We start from the raw sequence: 24627 nt of genomic DNA on the forward strand, positions 1-24627 counted from the left end.
TGGTGTGGAGGTCAAAAGTGTAAATGGACCATAAAAGGGATTACATGAAATCATGCAAGCAAAATCCATCACTCTCAGAGAGGAGACACTGGTCTATGTGGATAGCTTGCATGACTCAGGATGGCAGCTATTGTTCTAAAGATTTCAAAAATCTTAACTCATTTTATTTGTCACCTTATGCTTTAGAGATTTTTCCCTTATAAGTTCAAGACAAGAATGTTAGAAGAAAATGAACAAACCAAAAAACACAAACAAAAAACTGCAAAGAGCAATACAGAGGGCAAAAAGAAACACTGGCACCCAGAAAAGACGAAAATTCAGAGTTCAGGACATTTTCCATGTAAGTCATGTTTTGCCACATGGCTGTGTTTCAGGATCCCATGGTTACATAAAGAGAAGTTAACTATACTGAAACGTATCCAGTGTCCACCTTCCTAAGTCTGCAGAGAGGCTAAAGTATATCTGACAGCTGAGAACTGTCTTCTAAATAGGTCCCTGGGGCCCCTGCAGTGCTGAAACCATTGCTCGCCATCGCTTTCACTGCACTGAGTCAGTTGGGCCTTTCTGCATGAGTCAGGTTTTGAAAACTGAACCTCCCCTAGCCTGTAGGATTCATTCACCTGCCCCATTAACCCAGTTTCACTATTTGTCTAATGACAACCACAAGTAATGGCCTGACTCAAGTCATGTCAATATTCTGCCAAAAACTACCATTTTGACCTCGCAGCCACCTCCCATAGGTTATGGAACCCACCCATAGGTTATGGAACTGCTGGATGGTTGCCAGAGAAATGCAATAAAAAGTAGGAAATGACATATACTAATAAAATTCACTTACCTAAAAGCCCTGTACATCAGACCTCTTTGTGTTGCCTCCTCCCCCACCAACTCCTTTACGTCCAGCACTTGTTTCACCACTCTCTTAATCTCCTCTTCCTTTGCTGCCCTTTTTCTTCACATGTTCTAGTTCCTGTTCTACTTTCTGTCTCTTTTTATGTCTTAGTGTTTTTTTTTTCCCTTTGGCTGAAAATGAATAAATAAATAATTTTTCTTTGCTTTAGAGACAGTAGAGCATTATGGTGCCACTTCCACTTGTCATTTTACTTCCTCTTCCCACCTTTTCTGCCGCTCCCTTTGTTGCTGTTTTTAACTTTTTTCTGGCCTTCCTCAATAGCAATCAATCCCTCTGTGCAAGTGCTCCCTCCTCAGTGACTTCACCTCTCCTTCTCCCTGCAGAGCTCCTGTTGTGTCCCTAGTACAGTGCAGTCTGAAACAATCCAAATTTCCAGATTAATTTGTTGTGCTTCCGAAGCTCTGACAGGGTGCAAAAGTTATCCTGAACATGTAATACTGACAATACCGAGCATGTCTAATGGAAAATTTCAGGATTTAGGGACATGACTTCAGAGAGAAGCAGAGACATGAAATGAAGTGGAGCAGACTACTATGCCAGCTTGGGGTTGGAATATCCTCTCTTGCTTAACTCTGTCTAAGCCACTTACTCCACTGTTATTTCTTTGGCCTTCCAGATGTCAGAAGTTGTTGCCTCCTGAGTGTACTTACAGGATCCATCCCTAAAATCTGGAACCTTTATCCTCATGGATGTCCCTCCTTCCAAGAGAACACAATATCAGGAATAGCACTCCCTGTTTTAGCTTATAGTTGCTCACATTTTCCTGATATTTAAAACCACTCTGAAGAAATGTCAGTTCATCCAAGTAGCTAAGTGTGCTGCTCTAATTGCTGTATGACATGAGTGGACTGCACTTGCTGCCGGAGAGCAGTAGGGCTTTGCAGGCTGCACACGAGGGTCACATTTAAACATAGTCACTACACACATGTTCTTCAAGGTCTAAATATGCTATAAATCAGTCAACACATTTAAACTCGTCCCTATGTTTCTTCATTCCTATTAGGCACAAGTACCCTCAAGACGTAAAGGGAAAATAGTATTTCAGGCTTTTTAGATGAGGTGGTGAAAAAAAAAAATGGAAGCAGCAGTAGCTTTAACATTAATTTTCTACGCTAAGAATTGAAAGAATGAAGGATTAGGTGTAAAGTAACATCCAGGGGATGGGAAAGAACCTGACTAACAGAATTTTATGCAGTAAACATTATACTAGAAATAATATTTTTGTGTTTCCATTCTTTGTCTTTTTAATAGTACAATTACCCATGACAATATCATTTGGACAGCATTTTTTTTAAATGCACAAGCTACCACAATGAAATACCATGCGCAGTTTAAGCAACAAAAAGGATTCCTATTTTGGGGCTTATTTCCATTTATATTAATTATCAGTTTTTCTGTGGAAGAATCGTATAGTATGGGTTTTTCCAGCTTGTTCATAATAGGTCATTCATTAAAGAAAATCCTGGGAAATTATTTTCTGTGTCAGTGGATACAGGATGCCATCTGGGAGCTGAAAAAAATGAACAGAAATCAGACTGAAAAAAATAAAAATAAAAACATGAAATTAGTTGCACTTTTGGAAACCAGACAAATACTTTAAAAATCCCAGGTGCATCACATAGGCTATAATAATTGGCACATTGTCCGTTTATACAAGCTATGTGCTTACTCACAGGAGCAGTCGCTGGCTTCCTCCGTGAGGCCCTCAGTGATTCACTCCCACCATTTCCCCTGGGTTTTCTCCCTGCTGTCCTGCTTCTCCAGGGCTGTCCGCACCCCCTCCAGCCCCGGGCTCACCAGCGCCGCATGGATGCTCTTTGCCATTTCCTCTTGCAGCTTTTCCCAGCTGTCTGCTTACTGGCAGTTCTCCATTCCTCTCAGTCCTGTTTTCAGTTTTCTGCTTCCTTTATTCCAAGGTGCTTTTTAACCAACTCTTCAGCGTAAGGCAATTGCAAAAGATCAGTCTCCTCCCTGGGTCCAAAAACAACAGGCAGACCATAAAACCTCTCTTGAAATGTGAGGTTGCCTATTCTGACCCCGCTTCTGGGGTAATCTAAAATTCAGTGTTCGTCCTGGCAGGGTAAGGTAAATGAGCTAAGTAAGGAGGGAGATGCCCACATTGGCAGATAAGGAAATCATGACAATATAGTGATAAATATATTAAGATAAATATGGCCATATGCCAATTTTTCCCCCTCATAAATAAGACTCTTGTTTACCAAATGTTCAGTTTTGGTTATGTCACTATAAAAATCAAGCAGCTGGTAATTCAGGCTTGATTAGCAGGTCTCCAGTTTTGATTAGTAAATTACTGTAGTAATCAAGGTTAATTCTCATTTCAGAGCTATGCCACAGATTTTATCTCTTCCAGAGAACTAGATTTACTACTCTGTAGAAGGAATATCTTAATAAATATTACAAAAACATTCAGAAATAGAGAGCAAAAGCAGATCCAAAGGTTTTTAAAATATGGAGAACCAGAGCAGCAATGCTGTTCAAACATGAAATGGTTAATGTCCTTGGAATAAAACTCCAAGCTGCAATTTTGCAGAAGATTTTCACATAATATATGCAGAGATTGCATTGCTAATTCCTTTTACCTTGTTTTTCTATTTCTATCTTTAAAAATTGCTTTCTTTGGATCTTCATCTTTCATTTTAAGAGGAAAAAAAAAATGAGTATACAGATAGGCTTGAAAAGAAGCCCAAGAGACCATTATTAGCAGAAAGATAAACAGTAGAATGGATTCTAACTGAGCCAGAAAACATCACTGTAGAATTTACATAAAATTTAGTTTTCAACCAAACATATTGCACATCCAGTTCCAGCTCATCTCATAATGAATATTCAAGTTTTCAAATGACCCACATGTCCCATAAGTGAGCAAGAGTCCCCAAAAGCCATCATTGTTGTAGAAGAGGCACAATATTAAAAAACAATAAGAATTCATTAGGGATCTTGTTTTTCTATGAAACTTTTACTAAATCTTTAGTCTGCAAATCTTGTGATTATTTGAACCATACAAGTTTGTCAGGGATTTGAGAGTGGATAACAAATTTTTATATGGATTTTAATTAGGATAATATTATTATTTTCTAGTTACAGTTCTGGGTCAGATTCTGTATAGCTCTCTCACATCACTTTTGTATAATTAGGCACTTGATTATCTAAAGTAAGTGTGACGTTTTGCTTTATTTGCTCAGTACTGCACACTTTTCTCAGATAGGGAAGCACAGGCAATTTTCCGATATACTATAGTATTCCATTCAAAATATTTAGATAACTTTTTCCCCAATAACATAGAAATAGTTGATTAAAGCCCCAGAACATATGGGTACAGAGGCACATTATTGAGAATATAATAAACAATGAATTCAATATACAGTTATAAATTTGCTATACCCCTTAGGGGAAAAAAAAAAAAAAAAAAAAAAGAAAATAAAAGAAAATAAAGGATATTCTCTAAATAAACATGCTATGTCTTTTTTTTTTTTAAAGGTTAGGAAGGAACGTAGAATTTATTTCTGTTTCATTATGTATTATACCATATATATATATATGTTTATACAACTGGGACAATTTTGCTACACAGCTATAAACACTTTTATTATGCCCATGGAAATACAGGGGGTTTTGAATCAGACCAGGATCACCTGTGCTTCTAATTCAGCACCTTGTTTCTGACGGTGGCAAACAGAAAATGCTTCAGAAGGTTTCTTCCTAGTGCTTGAAAGTCAGTAGTTGTCATACGGTCTGCAGCAAGGAGATTCTTTTCCTTCTGGTGTTCCTCCCTGTGTAACACAGACCTGGAGATTTAACATTTGGTCTTACCTGCATGGTTTATTTACAGACCAGCACCTGATGACCTAAACACTTGCAGAAAGTGGAAAGCAACCTGAGCTATGAACAGTTAAGATTACCCCCTGGCTAAACTAATAATTGAGTAAAAAGCAAGCATATACAGACTGGATTTACTGAGTATATTAGGGACCTGTCTCAGACATCGACAATTTAGGAAGCACCACACTTTTCAGGAGAAAAGGAAAAAAAACATACTATCAGGCAGAAAGCCTATAAAGCAAACATTACAACTCTGGGAAAAGCATGTGCATTTTTTCTGGTCTGTCTTATATGTCCAAGAGAAGTTTCACCTGGGGAAGGAAGGAGTGTGTGTGCGGGGTGGTAGCAATTACAACCAAGCCTTTGCATTAACAGGGGACTTCCACAGATTTTTGGCTCACCTCCAGTAGTACAACAGCTCCTTGAATCTAGCAGTTTTTACTCATTGCTTTTGCGCTTGTTTTTATTTTTGGCTTTGGCTTTCCTTTTCTTTGCAGTTCTTCCAAGTTACATGGGAGGAAGCAGACAGCTGTCGTTCCTCAAGGAACAGTGCAGGAGACAGTGGCCTCTGTAAGCACCTCTCCCACCAACAGCTATGATTCAGAGACTCAGATAGCTTCAGATTCTTCCCAAGCTGAATTCTTGGCCAAACTCATTGCTTCTCCAAGACTCTGGTGAATTATAATCAGCAGCTTAGGGATATGGTTGCAAGACGGATAAAGCTATATTTGAGGATATTAACAAAATTCTGAATAAAACTCAAAACTGCAGCCCCCAGAAAACTGCGTTGTGTTACTCCATTGAGAGAAGAGCTCTGAATGGGAAGTAACAGCTACCTCTAGACCTCTTGGGCAAGCACAGGGTAGCATACAAGTGACTGCTGGTTATTAACTGCCCTTTTGCCAGCCTCCAGGCAATCAACATGAAGGAAATATGGCCAGAGAGCCACTGCAGTCTTGTTACCCCTGGCAGAACAATAGCTTCATAAAAGCAGCCTGTCCTGGTGTAAATGAGTGAAGTCATAAGGTTTCTGGAAAGGTAGTTAATTTATCCGCAGGTAGGATTGCATCACTGAACATGATCATCTCTGTTTAAGGTGATTAACAATATGGTATGTTGCCTGTTTTGAATAAAGATTATAGGCCAGCTCCTCCCTGGCTCAACTCCCATTGAAGTCAACTGTTTAGCCTGAAAAATAGATTACAGGATGTGGCCATAATTTATGCGTAGAAAAAAATGTAGAAGATTTTGCTTTAGAAACAGTAATTCTTATTTACGTGCACCGCAGCAGTGCCTAGGACCCAAGATTCTTTGTGTAGGATGGTATCCAAGTACATAGGAAACACAGGCATGGTCCCTACCCCAAAGAGTCTTTAATCTAAGCAAAAGACAAAAGACAGCAAACAGATGGGTAGAGGGGCAGAAATGACAAGGTAACTGGGAGATAATTATGATCACTATGCAGTCACAGCACATCAGCTGCTTAACCACTATCATTTTTTTTAAGGTGTCACAGCAGAGGAGAGTTTTAAGGGAGGATGTGAAGAAGGGCAAGTGAAGTAGCTTGGCAGATTTTTATGGGCATGGACATTCCCAGAAGAAAACAGAATGGTTCAAAATTTAAGAAACGGGTGGTGAAATCCAGTGTGAATGGTGGATGCACTTTGATCTGCCAATACCTCCTGGATGTGACAGAGACAAGCTGAGGAGAGCCTATGATGGGCCTTAAATGTCTATAGGATGTTTTTAGCTGCACGGTGAAGGAAGGAGACAATGAAAGAGTACATGGTAGAAGCAGAAGATGGTACAATATTAAATTTAAATATGCACCCCTGCAGCAGTGTCAGAGTGAATGGGCAAGAAGGTATCCATTTGCCAAGGCCAAAGTAACTGAGATTCATTGCTGGGGTTTGAATGAATGATTGAGCTTTGCTGGTGAAAAAGTTGGGCTATAGACATAAAGCACAGGAATCAGAAGGTTTGTCTTAGCAAGCACAAATCTAGAGAGAAAAATGTAGAAAGACATCACATCTACATAGAAGTGGGCCTAGAACTTGAGATAATTGTGCTAATATAGCGGTCACACTTCAGGTTTTTGTTTTGCAAGATCCTGCTGGCATAAAAGAGATTCCCTGTACCTGAAAAGGAAAATGATTCTGAAATGGCTTATATGTGACAAAGCTGAAAACATTTTGTGCATTAGCAAAGTATGTGGCAAAGTGAGAAAAACAGGTGTCAAAAAGAACAGACTCTTCTCTTCAAAGGTTTTAAAGCTTTTTTTTCATAACACTAATCATTTGTATTACTACTCTCCCAAGCTCATACATCAATAAACAAATCAATGAAAACAGCTCATTTTTGTTTATCATACATGTATGCACCATTTTTGTGTGCCACTGTGGTAACTGCATAAGAGAAACAGGTATGGAGCTGCTTACACATGATTGTAGGAGTAGCTTTTTGAGAGCTGGACCACTTCACCCTTACTCTGAATAAAAATAGAAAGGACAGTACATGCTACTGCAAAGCAATTTATATATTTTAAGTATGTTTAGGTGGTATCTAAATTACTGCCAGAGCTCTGACCTTGACTACAAATGATCATAAAGTAAAGAATACTTTGAAGTTCCCTAAATTGTAGATCAAAATGCTTGTATATTCATCACTTCGACTAAGATCCAGCCAAGATTTTGTTGGCTAGTAAAGACTGTAAATTAAATAGAAAACAGGCCCAGTAAAGAGAGGTCATGGCTGCTTTTTTAAATACTTACAGTCCTTTAGGGCAGGATGTCTGTGCTGCTTTAATTGTTCAGAGTTTCACTTTCTGCCATGGGAGCTGCAAATGTGCGAGCCTCTGTCTCATAATGCCACAATATAAACCTCCATTTAAACTTGATGGGTCCCTTCTCATTGGAGTTTTATTTTGCAGGCACTTTTGTGATGTGCTTTTTTTATGAGCAGTGTGAATAAATACGATAGAGATAATACCTATGCAAATGGGCAGAACTAAAATGTCTAGGTTTAGGAAAAAAAAAAACAACAAAATTCTACGTTATATATATACATATATATACACATTTATCTAAAGAATAAAAACCCAATAGTGTCATTTTTCTTATTTTAAGAATGATTTTCTTCTAATCTTCCTGCCAGTCAGCATTCCTCTGAGGAATGTAATAACTATGCATGATCTGATTGGCACAATGTGAAAATGAGCTAAATTTCAGTCTTACAACTGTTTTCATTCTTCTCCAGTTTGTAAATCAATGCCCTTGGCTACATTATGACCGCTGTTAATGAGCAGTCCTAACTTTTGGGAGGATCAGCTACTTCCCGAGCTACCAGCTCCCAGTCCACATGAAGATGTATGATAGGCAACCTTTGGATAAGCTGTCTAGCTGTACTTGATAGTGTGCAAACAATATACCATTGTACTAGTGCCGTGTTAAGTTATCATGCCATCATCAGGTGAGCAGTGTTCTACACTCTTTAGTGACATTCTCTCTCTTTAGTTATCTGACGACTGTTTCAGTCAATCAAGTTTATAGAAAGCCTTGATTATCACTCAAAAGAAACGTCTTTGTGGATCTTGCCCTTAAAATACAGGCCAAATTCCCACTTTTAGTGCTTCTGGAAAGTTGTAATCTACCCAGACTCTAAATGGTTTCTGTATTTAAGTGAGAAAAGCATTGTGACTCACCACAGAGCAGGACATTGGATGGTCTCTGATTCTGTCTGTTTGCCGGAAAAGGAGCCAAGAATTAAGATTTATGAAACAGATTATGAATTTTGTATGTCTCAGTGAAAAAAGGTGACTGTTATTTATACTAAATTAAACCTTCAAGCATGGAAGAGTCACCTTAAGTAAAATGCAAACTTAAAATACTAGCCCAGAGATTAACTAAGCCTTTAGAAATTGAGGAGTCATGATATTAAGGCACTCTTCTGGGTAATGATAACACAGCAGAAAATAGAGACTAACCAGTATTTCATATTGCAGTACAGATCCTCTGTAAAATGCATATTGTTCCTAATAAACTTTTTCCTATTCCTCCAGCTGAGGGGAGACCATGTGCTGTTTTTAGTTACACCATTGTAAATCTGGAATAATAATATGCAAATGTTCATTGAGCTGAAGAGGATTTTGTATTTTTTGTAAAAACAGTTGAAGTCACAAATGAGATATTCCTATGTTCCCTGTTTCTGGATGTTTTTCTTTCTTTGTCTCCTCCCTTGTCACTTACTCTTTTTCAGCCTCTGTACTTAGTTTATTCCATCCTCTCCTACCCATCCTTATTGTTATTTTTTATGGCTTTGGGTGGGTGGTTAAATGGCATTAGGAAGAAAAGCCACACAGGAATACATCCTCATGTACTATTATCCAGAGCACCATGCCTCCTTCTCTTGGTTACCTCAATGTCATAATGACATGCTATATATTCACCATTTAAACAATTTTAAATAGTAGAAAAAATAACACTTTTTTTCCTTTTTTTTTTTTTTTTTTCCTGAGGCTGTCATCTATTACAAAATTCTACAAACAGAATAAAAGAGCAGTTAAATGAGTACCTTAATTTGCTTGCTATTGAGAAGCTGTTACTACAACAAACAGCAGCAAGACTTTTAAATCAGACCTGTGGAACAAAGCATTCCAGTGTCATTTTTGCATTAGTGACTGCAGTTGATGTCATTTTCACAAAACAAAATTATAACCAAAATGGATATTTCAGGTCAAAGTGCCACAAAGAGTATATAGATACATTTCTATCAATAAATCTGCCCTCTTCCTGCCCTGACATAAGTGTTCAACCCCTTGTGATTGACGTTTTTACCACTAAATTATACTATGTCTGCTTCTACAAGAAATGTCTCCATTACAAAATTAGCTAACCATCAACATAACATAAAATAACTTCAACATGGTGTCATTTCACAAGAATATTGATTCTCAGAGACTTACTGGATTAGATCCTGGTTTCCCATAAAAGGAGCAGCCATTATGTCTTTAGTAGACAGAAAAATATATATTGTTCAAAGATGTATATTCAGGAGGTTAAAACTTCACTGCTAGACACAGAAGCATAAGATTTTGTCCTGTGGCAAGATGAAATAAAGAAAATTGTCAAAATATTAATTTGCAATATACATAAGTTTAAGAAACAGCTACTATTCTGTTAGTTTATTTTCCTCTGTTGAAAGATCCTTTAGCTATCGGTTGCAGTAGGAAAAGTCAACAATTCTTCTGGGTTGACTACAGAGTCTGCCAGATTCTTTTCATGGCCTTGTGCAAGTAAATTTATCCTTACTTCATTTTCCTCGCCTTTAGTGTTAATGCAATTCCTCATACCTCACATGATGTTGTGAGCTTTAATTGACTAATACCTGAAAGGTTTTTCAAGTTCTTAAATGAGCAATGCTATTTAAGAGCAAATAATCACAATATGCAATTGTAGTTTCTTCCTACATCAAAACTGTAGAAAGGAAAACTAATTAGGGAACAGACTTTTATCACTCTCTCTACTTCATTTTTATAGACTTGTCCTATATTTAGCATTGAAACAATAATGGTCTAAACTCTTTCTGGGCACAACTTCTATGATTTTAATGAAATTACACAGGTGATAAATTTGACCCAGTTATTTGTGACTACTTGCACATCAGAGAATTTCCTAAGAGAGAAAAAAACACCTCTATGGCCACAGTTCATTCCTGGTACTTACATTATTTTATGTTTCAGCCTGATTCCTTCAAATATGGATGAAAAGCGGTGTCTTCATTAAACAAGGCATGATGCAAATTTAGTTGTATATACTATGCTGTCCTGAAGATGCTGTCCTGTTCAGGGCTAGTGGCGTGCTTTGAGAGTAGGGGGAAGGTGAACAGCAGCCAGATTTCTCACTTTTTAGGAAATACTTTTCATCTCTAGAGTAACTGTTCGTCTTAAAATAAGAGCCTTTAAAATCAAATGGGTTCTGTACTCCCTGGTAGAGGAGAACGAGGTAACATGCCAGTTCCAGGATGACTAGCAGGAATGAGGTGTAAGAGACATGGGGGGAAGCATGAGGCTGCTGGAGAGGTACCCATGGAGTTTTGCAGTTACAATGTCTGCACATAGTAGACTTGTATTCCTTGAAAAGCAGCTATGATGGAAAGGCACCATCACTCGACCATAGCTTGCGTATGTTTGTGAAGGCAGGGGGCAAGTGGGATTCTGCTCAGCAGCTCCTTCACACTCTGGCTTTGTGTGGTATGTATGAAAAAAGGGCATTTTCACCTTGGGAGAATCATAGTACATAGCTGCCTGGTAGTGAAGGATAGTCTGTCGCCATTCATCCCTGCCCATTAAGGCTTGGAGAGGACAATATTACAAGTCTCTGCCCATTCAATCCTTTTTTGTTGGCACATTACTATTTTATCATTTTGATCTTCTCCCTGCTGAAGATAAAAGACACCATGGGCGGGATTCATGAATGAGTACTGTTATTTATCAATCCAGGACTTTTTGAACATTTTTTCCCCTCTGATTCATGAACCACTTTTCCATATTTGAAAAGCAGTTCATAAATCGTTCAGCACCAGCAGAAATTAATAATAATGAGTTCATTTACATAAAAGGACTCATCCTGCCATTTGCTGATAATGTTTGAAGCCAGAACCTTGTCAGCAAACAGGATTTTTGCTGGCAGTGCAGGAAATAATCTTTTGTTTATAAATTAATTAAAACATACTTTTCCCTCTGCTTTTAGTGATGTTATAGGGACATTTTGTTAAGCAAAATATTTTGCATTTTCTTTTTTTAACAAATGGCACCGCCCATAGCGGAAACAGATTTTCATTAGCGTTAAGAGTAAGACTTTTAAGAGAGAGAAATGTTTTTGCATTTATTTTTATTTATTTATTTATTTATTTTTGAGTGAGGATTCCATGTAAAACTGTTGGGAGCTGCATTTCATGAGGGTTTGTTTGAACATATTCCTTCTTCTTGATCTGTGTGTGTTCATTCTCCCCTTCAAGTTGCATTCTGAGTTTCAAGTTCAAGTGAACTGAAAATCTCAACAAGAAACTCCCATGTTTCCTCTGGACTCCTGACAAACCCACAAGTTTCACATGATTTTGATGCAAAACTATAATCAGTCCCAGGTTTTATTTATTTATTTTTTTATAGGAGGGATGAACCTGAATGAATATTTCCATAAACCAGGGGTAGAATCTGTGAATGAAAGTTTAATGCCAGCACACACATGTGGTGTATATGTGTGTTTCATTATATTTGAATGCCAGGAACTATTCTCCTTTCCCCAAGACCGGATTTACATAATTTACTCTAATGGAGCTCAATCAGATCTACACTGTTGTAAGAGAATCATGCATTTGAAGCATAAGGGTACAGTTTCAGAACACACTAAGTCTAACCTAAGTCTCAGGCTGTTGCTGTGAAGAGAGACTGGCTCTCCCCAACTATGAATTGGGACAAATTGGGCAGAAAAAAATCACACACATGCACACACCCCACATACTTTTTCCGTTGGACAGCCCAAGCCTACAAATACCACAATAAACAACACAGAAACATTTTAGGTTGCTTTCTGCATTCAGGCCCTTCTCTTCAGGCAAAGGTGGACAGCTGAAAAGCCCCATGCATACTGCTTTCCTAATTTACGCAGCAGATTATTCAGATTTGCAAGGGAGTAAATGAAATACGCATATGAATATGTAACACAAAAATTTGTCTAATTCTCTCCTAGTATTTTGAAAAGAGTAAAACACTAGAGTGTCAAATATCATTGGAAAAGAGTTGAAATTCATCTTAGCTTGTTTATCTCTTTATGTACAGCACCATTAATGGAAATGGTGATATAGGATGTGATTTTCTGGTTTATTCAGTTTCTTAGTGTTGGAGATTTGTCATTTGGTATTCTGATTTTTGTTTGTATTTAAGCTTTTGTTTAGCAAACACAGAACAGGGTGTTATCACAAAAGAAACACTGAAAGTTGGAAATGTGCATTATTAATCTGATCTGTGTAACATGTATGTATATGGCTTCAATAGAAAAGCTACATTAAAAAACAACAACAAAAGGCATGAATTGCCTGTTTCTACTTCTGGTCTTAATTGGTGACATCTGGATTTGTTGGGATTGAATAAAACTTTTATTTTGTGTTTTTGAGAAGGAAGAGTTGGCTGACTAGTTATCTTTATATGGTTTCATTTCCTCTCATGTCCCCTTCTCTTTAGAAATGAAATCTTAGAAATCTTCAAACAGTACAAGGGAGCCAAGAGTTCTGCATACAGTTCACCAAACTATTCTGAGCTCTACCACTTACCTGCAGCATGAACCTGGGCAGCTCATTTCAACTTTACGCTTTCATCTGTAAAGCAGAGTTAACGATTCAGCTCAGAAAACTCTGATATGTTCACTAAAATCATTACATAAAGCCAATATATATTATTATATTACTATTCAGAACACCTTTGATTTTGCATTAGTAAAATATGATTTTTTTCAGAAAAAGGCTTTTATAGAAAATTTGGTTCTAATTAAACTTCTTGAATTGCAGGTACTGATAGCTACCTACACACACACACATTATATGCAGGTGTAGGCTATGTATGCTTCTATGTAGCAGGTAGCATGTTGACTCACCAATCCACGTTACATGTTTTTAGGTAATGGTTGATCTCACCAGTTACTGCCAGCTCTTACCAGTGCCTGATCAGAATCAGACATCGCAGGTTTCTCATGGCTCTTCATGTATTTTCCTTCTCTTTAGCGGCCTTTTATAGATTTCACTAAATGGCAGGAATATAAAATGGAGAATATTCATATGACCTGGAACAGAAAACAGAAACTGGAATCAAGCTTCCCAGAAGAAAATATCTGAGGAAGAGGGGAAAGTGCTGTCTGTGGCAGCAAAATAACATGCCAAGTAGACTGAAAGCAACATTCATAATGTTAGGAGCCCACTTTCCGCAGTGCATAAATTCAAGACAATGAAAACGTAATGAATAAAGCATTTCAAGAGGTGATTGTGACAAGGACGGGAGTGGGGGAGGGAGGGGTGCTGGATCATACAGTCGACCACTTCAAGTAAGACTGTTTATTGCTGGAGAGAAGACTCCAAACTGGGAAATAATTTAGGGTAAGGGTTCCCAAAAAGCCTTTCCTTCCCAAGCAAGTGAACCAAGTTTCAAGTTGAGACTGGAAATGGAATCAGGATGCTTTAACTGGCTGCCTAAGATCCTGATTCCTCATAACATTTAGCTGCATGTAAAGGATCTTTAGCAATGTTTAAAAGATCTTCCCTCTTGCACACCAGGCAGTCTGTTGAAAACATCCTACTGTAAGAGAAAGCTAAGAACAAAAATTCATCACCCCTGAACAAATGCCTGTTGGGAGTTTCAAAGAGCCAGTAAGTCTTGATCTCTTTTGGGAGACACAGACATTGCTGGAAGCCACTGCTAACAAGGAGCCAAAACTGAAGCTGGGGCTGCTCAGCACCTCTGAGGATTTGGCCTTCGATTTGAGCAGCCTGCAGACCCCAAAGCCCAATCCTAGGAGGCTGCTGTACAATTCCGAATAAGCTTTAGGGGAAAAAAATCCAAGGCAAGCTTTCAACCTTCTCAATTGGTTTTAGTAAGGATTTTCAAAGTTATCTTTATGAAGAAAAGGGCTAGAATATAGCTTGCTTAAGGCAAATCTGAAAACCTGGGATCTGTTCCTGCCCCCTCCAAAACCAGGAACTCGTGCCTGGTTACACAGAAAAGTTTGGTCAGAAAGAGAGAATAAAGACAATTATTTTTAGAATCAGTATAAAAATGCAATCAGGGCTGATGATTCTGTTACTCATTTTCACACTTCTGCAAAAATCTGTGTGTTTTCCATTTCTGAAATCAGCTGAAGATTCTCAAATGTCAAATAAACTTTTTTTGTGAAGTTCCTAAGCAGGAAGCTGTAGTAAGAATACAATCATAACCTTCATTCTTGTACACACTCCAAACTTTGACAGATCATCAACTGGATTTCCCCAAATCCTAAAAATTGGCATAATGACCATGAGATTAAAAAACAAACAGAACAAACCATGAGACACTAGAAATAGAAATCCCACACACACTTGGGATCTTTATATTCTCATAATGGCTTCTGAACTGTGAGGTATTAAGTCTTAAGGTATATTTTTGGGATCACACTCCCAAGCTTTCCTACACAATCATGAGAACTAGAAAGTTTTGTTTTATCTTTAAAAAAAATATTTTCACATTTACAGGAGCTGAGGCTTTAAATAAAGCATCAAATACCTCAAAGTTCATGATAAAATTGTAAGAACTGGCTATCCTGCCTGTAATAAGCAAGCAAAACTATGTTCAGAAGCTGGTAGAAGAGGATGAGGAATAAAGTACTGTACAAGACAGGAGAAGATTTTGAAATGTTACCGCTTTGGAAAGGCTGCATTTTTACATTAGGTTTGTACTGTTGTGAGTGACTGTCTCAGCTCTCAGGTGCCAAGGCATGTTTTTTTGTGGTACTCTCTGAGATTAAACTACCCATTAGCAATTTCAGTCCGTTCTCACTTTTTCAGATTGCATTTCTCTTTTGCATTTTTTTTTCTTTCCCTGTCAGGCTTTTTCAGTGAGCTTCCTTTTAAATAGCTCATTCCTTCCTCTCTTCCCTCAGCTATTTTCTTCACATTCTTCTCTTTCCCATCTCTGCATTTCACTGGTGAGCATGATCAGGGGCTTGGCATGCTGCTGAGCTACTATGTGTTCCAGCACACATCTTTCGACTGCAGAGCACAGACATTCCCAACTGGCCAGAGGCTGCTGGGAGGGAGAACACAGCCAGCCTGCCCTGGGCACTCGCCCTTGCTGTGTGATTCACCTCTCCCCAGAGTAAGTCCCCTAAAAGGGAGAGTTCCTCAGGTGTTGGTGAGGTGTGGCAGTGTTTTCCAGTGAGCAGGAAGCCTCCTCTTTTTTTTTTTTTTCACCCATCTTTTATCTGAGGAAACAAAGGGCCCATCTACCCAACCCCTGTCTCCAACAAGAAAGTAAGTCTGTTCTCTACAAGTAAATGAAAGAAAAAGAAATGCAGCAAAAATCTCTGCATGAGCAGGAATGGTTTGTTGTAGTAGTGCCACTGTGAATTAGCTGTATTTGAGGCAGGCCAGGTAGGTATCAAACGGTGAGTTGGAAGGACCAACTAGAGCAATGCGTTCCCTAATATTTGTGAACTGACTGATTAATATCAACACCAAAATATCTCATGTATCACCACACACTGAATTTCTCACTGTGTCAAAAGGACCATTATTTCTAATGACCTCCTCCCTGTTCAACCATCTGCGCTGTAGGAGAACAAGACCTCTGTTAGTCAGACACTATGAACCAGCTCTTAAAGTCTCCTTGGGACAAGATGGTGTATGGCTGATGATGTCATTGGTGACATCAATTTCACTACTGTGTGTTGCTCAAGATAGCTACTAGATCCATTACAGAGATTTGTCCACCCATGCTCAAAAACCAGTACAACCTCAGGCAGCCACAGTTCTATCACACAGTTCGTTAGATTACCAAAGACATTAAACACCGGTCCAAGCACTGATTATAGCAAATGATAATATCACAATGATTGTCACTTGATAAAGTAAGTCACAATTGCTTAGCTAAGTAGTAAAATCTTTAATTGAAGGATTATGGAAATCTTGAATGCAATAAGATATAGTAAACTATAACCACTTGAATTCACATAACCCTAGATAGCTAAAGAGAGGCTGAGGGACTGCTACCTCCTAGTCTTTCTGTTTTCATTTAGCGCAAGTTCACTCTGGAAATGTTGAAGACTTTGCATCTATCAGAAAATTGCTCATTTACTGAAACCAGCTATTTTTAAGGTTTTATTTAAGGGATATAATGAATAAGACTAAATTGATGTCAGGTATGAAGTAGTTTTAACCAATACATTCAAAGTCTACAATACAAAATATTTGAAAATTATATGTAGAGTAATCTAAAGTAATGAGATGTTAAAATTCCTTGGAACCTAGAAACTCTTCTATTCATTCTGTTCTTCTTTTGCTTTCAACCTCGCTGTGGGAGGCTCCATCTCTGACATCTTTATATATGATGTTCTCATTTCAAAATGCTACTGAACCTTCAAATGAACACTTGCCTATGATCTTTGAATGCAAAAATACTTAAATCAAGGTTTTTATACTTTAGTGCACTCAGCCATTATATGCAGTGAGAGAATTTTGGTATTTAGTCTAGGTCTTATTTCGAAAGAAAGGAAAAGACGACTCAAAATGAAAACAATAGCTCAGTAGAATGAAATACCAGCAGTACCAGATAATTTCTAGACAGGATATTTTAAACATACATTGAAAAGAAAGGGAAATGAAAAACCTTTTGGAAAGTTAAATCTGAAGTAAAATATGGCATCTTCCTATAAGAACTTTTTCTAAATGAAGTAGGGAAAGCGGTGTTTGTACAGTATTTACAGGTTGACACCTATTCCCAGCATTAGTGTGGACTTGTATGAAGAACTTCAAGGAACTACTCTATTGGTGAACATTAGACGAAGCAAGCAACGAGAAGAGCTTGGTGTTCTATCATGGACACAATTGTCATGAACATGTTTCTCTTACATGCTTTAAACTAATCCTTTATTTTTTTTCCTCATTGTGCTATAGAGATCTTATAACTATGAACAGTTTTCAAAGACGAGCTAGAACAGACTACTTTCTATAACGTCCCCTCTTAATCAGCCATACAAACACAATTTATTATGACATAAACAAACTAAACCAACTGTATTAGTTATTTGATGCAATAATGTAGATTTACTACTGTACAGTAAATCTCAAGTAAACCTTGTATTTCTTTTTTTTAAGATTACCTCTTAAAAATGTTGATGCTACAAATTAATCGTTTCTCATTACTTCCCTTTATTTTTGCTATTCGAATTGAGATGATTTTTATGACCTTTACTTTCTTTTCAGGGAAACGAGGCTCCTTATTCCTCCACTGGATTGTTAGGTTTTAGCAGTCCCAACCCTTTGTTTCACTTATTTTGGAATTCCTCACTAAATCTCAAATTGTACTCCTCTGTTTATTTAACATGTAACAGATTTGTCATATGCAATCAGTTTTCAGCTTTCTAATGCATGTCAGAACTCACTAACTCACTGTTTCACAGGGGGTCAATGCATCAGATGTGGAATTGGGCGCTTTCAGCTTCAGTAACCACTTATAAGCTAAGTGTTGCAAGCAGGCATCATTAGTGAGCAACACAGTTCTGTTCCATGCTTGGGATAGGCTTCCATTTCTTCTTGAAGCTTTTACTGGCTCTGAGTGTCATCTTGGTGAAGCAAGAAGCTGGCTACATTACTACTTTAAAAGCTACGATGACTCAAAAGCTATGATTGTTTCTGCCTTTCATCTTTTCAATACGATTGCTGCCCGAACTGGAGTAGCATGAAACCAAGCTCACTATACTAAATAGACTTCAAAAACACAAAGAAGTTAAAGCTTATCTACACAAAAATGTAAAAACACAAAAATGTAAAAGCTTATCTGAAGACGGAAACAACACAAACACAGGTACCTCCCTCTGAGAAATCCTAAGCCCTGTTCGTTAGCATCTTCATAACTGATAAAAACAATATTAAAATTTTTTTTTTTCATCTTAGCTAGGTGAACATAAATGACTTGTGTGAACTGTGTGGCTATGGGAAGCAGAAGAATGTAAAAACTTAACACTTTACATGTAAGCATTAAACCTTCAGATGGTAGAAGTGCCAAGGAAGCTAGAGGAATACTTACCGGCTGCAGTTAGTGGTTACACAGCTAGGACTGAGTGCTCCATCCAGTACAGCTGCTGCCTTGTGTGTGGCAGGATGCACTGCTCAGTTCCCTACCCTCTGGTGCTGAATATTGCTGGCAATGCTGAGCAAGCTCCCTTGAACTGTACAGGCCACTTGAACAGCTTGTAAAGGTGTGCTCTGGAGAAAAGCAAACACCTGAAACATTATACTAAAAAAAGAAAAAAAGAAGAGAGAGAGAAAAAAGACAAAAAAAGCAGACTGGTTTTAGCGGAAAGCGTATGATGCAGTTGCACGTGAAATACAGCTAAAAGTGTACTTCATTTCTTGGTCTTTCATTTCACTAGTAAACTCACTGATAAAAATGAAAAAAAAAAGAGGAAGAACACAACAACAGTATAATATTCAGAGCAGCACTACTAGACTTTTTTTTTGTATCTAAGCCTGGTCTGTGGTATGTTATTATATCATGACAGTTGATCCAGTTAGTATTTGAGGACCACTAGACAAAGGACATGATATGTCATTATCCTTAATTTGGAATTATTCAAATGCTCTGACTTCAGAAAATTTAGGTTGAATGTTATTGCATTTGTGTTCTGATTATTTCAGGAAAGTCTATGCAATTGATGAGGAAAGGCATCAGGAAAGGCAAGACATAAGGCTCACTCTTTAGAGCCCCCCCCCCCCCCTTTTTTTTTTTTTGTATTTCCAAATAAGTCTGAGAGGAAAACTGAAAATTAAGAATGATCATTTTCCATAATTGTTCCTTTTCACCTAAGGAGGGTATTGCCATCATCGCATTGAGGTATATACACAGATGTAAAACCTATTACAATATGATTATGGAACGTAAAAATACAAAAGAAAGGTATAGCTGTGCAAAACAAATAAATTAATCTTCATGATCATTCAGAGGCACTAAATAATATAGATTATTATGAAAAGAAAATTGCAAGGCATTCTCAAATAATAAATCTAAAAATGTTTTGAAAATTTTGTGAACACCTACAAGTTTACATACAACTCATCTGATTTACACTTAAATATCCAGACCTGAAAGTAAAAATAGTACAAAAGTGGTCTTTCTTAAAGAGATTTTAATGCTGCCTGATTTTAGATATTAAGTGTTGCAGAACATGCAGTATTTATTAAACAGCTTTAGGATTTTTTGCAGTATTTATTCTATCTAGAAATGCATAAACAAGATCTAGAGCAACAATGAAAACTGTACCAACATTTTTCTAGTCCCAACATTTATGATTGAGGTTGCCAGTGATTTTTGTCTGTTTTAGCAAAGGTTGGATCAGTTCGACCAGCTGTCTGTATTTTAAAATTGTATGTATTTTAAAGGCATTGTAGTTAATGTGCTTGCTAGACAAATTTTTTTTCAGAAAGACATTAAAGACTGAGCTAAGTGCATGGAACAGTAAGAAAACCAATTAAATGTATAGCTATTGAAAGTATCTATTCCAGCTGTAGAGTATACAACTTACTTTCTAGCAGTATAAATGAACATGTGGTAGTTGGGGAGGTGTAAGTGTTGATTTGTCATTTGTTCATGATGGTGACTACCCAGCAATGTATACAGCAATGATGAGGTTAAAAAATTCCCTGGAGTAATAGAGGAAACCTTTTCATCCCCAAAGGTATTGCCTCAGCTGCTAGGAAAGAGACAAGTTCCTCCAAGTGAGGATGTAGGTGGGTTGATTGAGGCAGACCAACAATGGGTAAGTCTGCTGGGATCAATTAAGATGACCCAGAAACAAAAAGTAAGGAGAATGTTTTTGCTCCCTTATTGCCCCGGTTTCCCATTCTTGACTCTAAGCTATGGGTTGCAGAACTGAGTCTTGAGGAGCACTGTAAAGCTGATCTGTTGTTAGCAGTTTGAGAGTTGAGTGCCTTGAGAAACTAATTTCTCTTTAAGCAACAAAAGCTCAATCCTTTTAGATCTGTGCACTAACAATGTAAACCTCAGTATCTTAATGTAATATCCATCCCTAATACACCCCTTCTAATTTTAATTTTTATATCCAGACATGACAATGGGATAACCAACCAACAGAGCTGCTCTCTCTGAAAATATTTGCTTCTTAAATAGTTTTACAAAAAAATAAAAAAAGGACATGTTTCCTAAGTTACAATATTATTTGATTATTTTTCGAAAGATCCTCAAGAAATTAAAAGATACGCTCTGTTAACAATAGACAAATAATTGCCATGTTGCATTTAAAACTTATATACAAGTGTCAGGTTTTCAACCCTGCTTTGACAGAAGGAAAGCCCAAGCTTCCAACCTGAGGGATAAATATCCCAAGAAAGCTATATACTAAAATAAATAAATAACCCCCCCCCCCCCCCCCCCCCCCCCCCCGCCCCGGCTTGCTTCAATATATTTTTGAGGCTTTTTTGTTTGTTTGTTCATTTTTAACCAGTTCTTCAGTTTAGGCCAGTCCTACATTCTCTTTTCATCGCATTAAACTCCCATTTCAGGCCATTTGCTTCACCATTCACTGTGGAGGCAGTATTTGACTAAAGCAATACAAGAAGTAAGACCCTTAATTATTGCCAGAGCCTGAAAACGTAGAAAGTCCAATCTGATCCAAACTTCCTCCACTTCCACATACCACTGAACTCAGTGGACAGCTGCTTGTTTGACCTTAAAGTTTCCCAGCTTCCAGGACACCTGGGTGCGTGCACCAGGACTCTGAGCCAGTCTGAACATTACATGCGGCTGGAAGTAGCAGCTTTCACCCCAGAGCTGCACAGCATGTGCTGCATGCTTCCTGCAATGTACTACAGCTTTGTGAACAGAGCACGGCTACCATTTAAAACATGCTGTCTTTTGGTCCAGTGTCAAATCCCAAAATACTCAAAAACGGGAAAATAAAGATGGAGCTCGGTGAACTTCTCAGCAGAACTTCTCAGCGCAGAATGTTCCTTTAGTACTACCATATTCACTCTTCTTCCTTTCAATCAATCTCCTTGCAGCTTTTATTTGAATGAAAGATAGTCAGGGATTAAAATGACTATTGCCTGCTTCTCCTATCCTCCATTATATAATCAGGTACAAGTAAAATCCCTGAGGCAGAACAAAGCTTTATTGACTGAAAGCAGACACAAACCTGTCCTATTATAATTAGGGAGAGTTTTGAATTGGTTTCAAGGGACTATCAGAAATAGACCTCTGAAAGGGATGCATGAAGTATCTTGTCTTTTGCAAATCCTCCGAAGCTATGTGCTCTTAACAGCACACAAAAACATGTTCCAGTTCAGAAGAGCAGAAAACCATGAAACATATGAAGCTGTTTTGCCAAGGAGGAAACCAACTGTGTATGAGAAGATACAAGCACTCCAGAGAAACCAGAAGGGAGAACAAACAAACAAACAAACAAACAAACAAAGAATAAAGTTTTATTAGTTCTGGTAAAACAAACAAACAACCATCACCAAAAACAAAGCAAACAACCAAACAAAAAAGAATAAAACCCTCTTAGTTCTGAAAAAAAAGAAAAAAAAAACACCATCAACAAAACAAAATAAAAAAAAACTCAACACCAAAAGAATTAAATTCTCTTCTTTCTGAAAAATTGTACCTGCTCTAACAATATGCCTACCCCTAGATTCATGGCGGCCTCACAGCTCATAAATTAAGCAAGTTCTAACCTGAGCACACTTAATACTGAAAGAGGTACAATGTTTGATTCAGTAGACTCTATTCATCCTATGATCCACAGAGGTGTTAAAATATCTTATGTTTAAGGAAAATCAACCAAGGAAGAATGGAACAGGACTTATGCCTTTGAGGTCCCTCTGGCACTGCTGCTAAAAGGACAAGTATAAACACTGCTGTTCTGGACAAATTTCAAATGGAAAGCGGAGGTAGATTTCATGTACTAAAGAAAACCAAAGCTTATAGCGTAGTCAGAAAAATGATTGCTCCCATACTCTTTCGAAGATTTCAAACCAACACTAGTCCAACTGTGTTACAATTACAAACCAAAAATGTTGCCTCTGAATAGACATTGACTAGTTCTCTATCATCATCTATAAATGTACAGCACTTTGATAAATTGCACTTAAAACACAATTTTCACTAGTTGGTCTTTTTTGGGGAATCCATTTCAGTACTGCATTTCAAAGAGTTCATTTGTTTATTTCCATTTTTTACTGGTGTGCTTTACAGTTTTACAGAAATCTTGTTTCACAATGCCTGATATTACTCATAAAAGACCACTTAATGCTCCTCAAACAAAGTAGGGAATTGATAACAAAGGACTATTCCAGTCATCACTTCTACAGTAGCTGTGACAGTGGCATGTTTACATTGTAAGACACAGCATTGTATAGTTTCCTGTATATTCAGTTCTGTAAAGCAGCAGGGGAGGGTGGTCTGGAAAGTGGCAACACAACAACACTGAACACATGAACACTGAACACATGTCTCTGTGCATTCCCAGGGTAACGTGCCAGTCTGAGGCAACAGTGCTGCCATTGTACAACATAAAAAAATGATGTGGATTTCCATCAAAGAACAGCTAAAAGAGAGGTTTTTATTGTGGTTAGTCTGAGTTCAAAGCTTGGGGTAACACACTTATGGATGAACAGAATAAACGGTTATACTTAGGCTTACTGTATATGGCTTAACGAACACATATGAAGATCATATAAATAATTCACATTACTCAAGAGTGGTGAGTTGAACAAGTCCCTTCTGGTTAAACTTATTTAAAGATAAGGTGAAGTTAAGTGAGTGATGGCACAGTTACAGAGGCCACAGTCCAAGGGGAATTTGGACAGTCTAAGTTACACTACCAGAGTGAATGATTTGTGCAGAATTATGTCAACTTACAGATCTTTAGACCTTATGGGAAAAGGAAATGTCTGATCTCTAAAAGAAGTGATACAAGATGAGTATTTTACAAAGTACAATTATGCTTTACTCAATAAGCTATTTCTATGAAGTAAACTGGACATCAGCAAAGCATGAAAGGAAACACTACAGTATAGCTGAAGAATGAGTTCAATAACAACAAGGAAAGTCTAAAATACTAAATACTTGAAACAAAATGCCCCATTTAAAAAAAATTATAATCCTTTTCAGTCAAGTGCTATCAACTCTCTCATCTGCAGTACCTCAGAAGTATGTAAGGGATCTATCCCGTATCTATCTAGTATAATATTTGAAGCATTTTGTTGAAATTGCAAATGTAGAAGTAATTTCTAGAGTAATTACTGTATGACTGAACACTAATGCATTATTATTTTTCTCTGACTATTAGCCACAACCATCAAATTCATGAATTAATCTATAACGGAGATTTTTGTTCTGGTAAAGAAATGACATCAACAAACTAGGTAGCATTTCATCTGTTAATATTACAATAAGTCTGCAGTATTCTTCATGTTGGCAGGGTAAGATTATAATGACAACCTGTCTCTCTTTTATTACATAAATACATTACACATACTTATGCTTGATAATTATAAGCGTTATCCTTAGCCCCAAATTCATTGTTATAATATTACTGAAGATTCTATAATTTAGATGTAATAAAATTCTATCACCTTTTCACAACAAAATTCACAAAGCAAAAAAATATCCCTTTTCAGGACCTCCTAAACACCTTTGTTTTGAGTGGTCAAAATGCCAGGAGCATTTCAGTAGCTCAGGTTCAGTAGCTCAGGTTCAGAAACATGTATAACAGTTAACAGTAACGACAAATAGATATAGAAAATAAGCAACAATCCTTGCTGCATTGAACTTTGCAATTTAACACGTTTTATATTTAATTAATTCAGAAACTGAAGAAATTCAAAACTGGCTTTGAACAGGCTGTTTGTTAAAAAAAATAGAACATTTATGTTTTCACTGTTGTTTTTTCAAATGTGATGTGACAAAGTGAAAAAGCTGCATGAAAGTGTGGTTCTTTGTGTGATGGAAGTGGGATGCACCTACTAGTCTCACATCATCAAAGAAACAGACATATATCTATAATTTATGCTTTGCTTTAAGCTTCCGCTGATCCGATGTGGCTTTTTCAGACAACACAGGC

General features: G+C 37.4%; 2 long non-coding RNA genes across 3 annotated transcripts in view; both read right to left on the reverse strand.

The window, feature by feature from the left end:
* Window positions 1-307: 307 nt before the first annotated feature.
* Window positions 308-8492, reverse strand: LOC121076859. The gene is made up of 4 exons (XR_005823762.1): window positions 8454-8492; window positions 4587-4704; window positions 2587-2884; window positions 308-2423 (listed from the first exon to the last, which is right to left on the reverse strand). It is a non-coding gene; the product is annotated as an uncharacterized LOC121076859 (long non-coding RNA).
* Window positions 8493-13078: 4586 nt separating this feature from the next.
* LOC121076824 overlaps window positions 13079-24627 on the reverse strand; it is a 93552-nt gene continuing 82003 nt past the window's right edge. For both annotated transcript variants that reach the window (XR_005823737.1, XR_005823738.1), the window contains exons 9-10: window positions 13459-13584; window positions 13079-13123 (exon numbers count right to left, since the gene is read on the reverse strand). This is a non-coding gene — a long non-coding RNA (uncharacterized LOC121076824). The remainder of the gene's footprint in view (window positions 13124-13458; window positions 13585-24627) is intronic.

The sequence above is a fragment of the Cygnus olor genome, chromosome 12 (assembly GCF_009769625.2).
Source record: "Cygnus olor isolate bCygOlo1 chromosome 12, bCygOlo1.pri.v2, whole genome shotgun sequence".
Lineage (NCBI taxonomy): Eukaryota > Metazoa > Chordata > Aves > Anseriformes > Anatidae > Cygnus > Cygnus olor.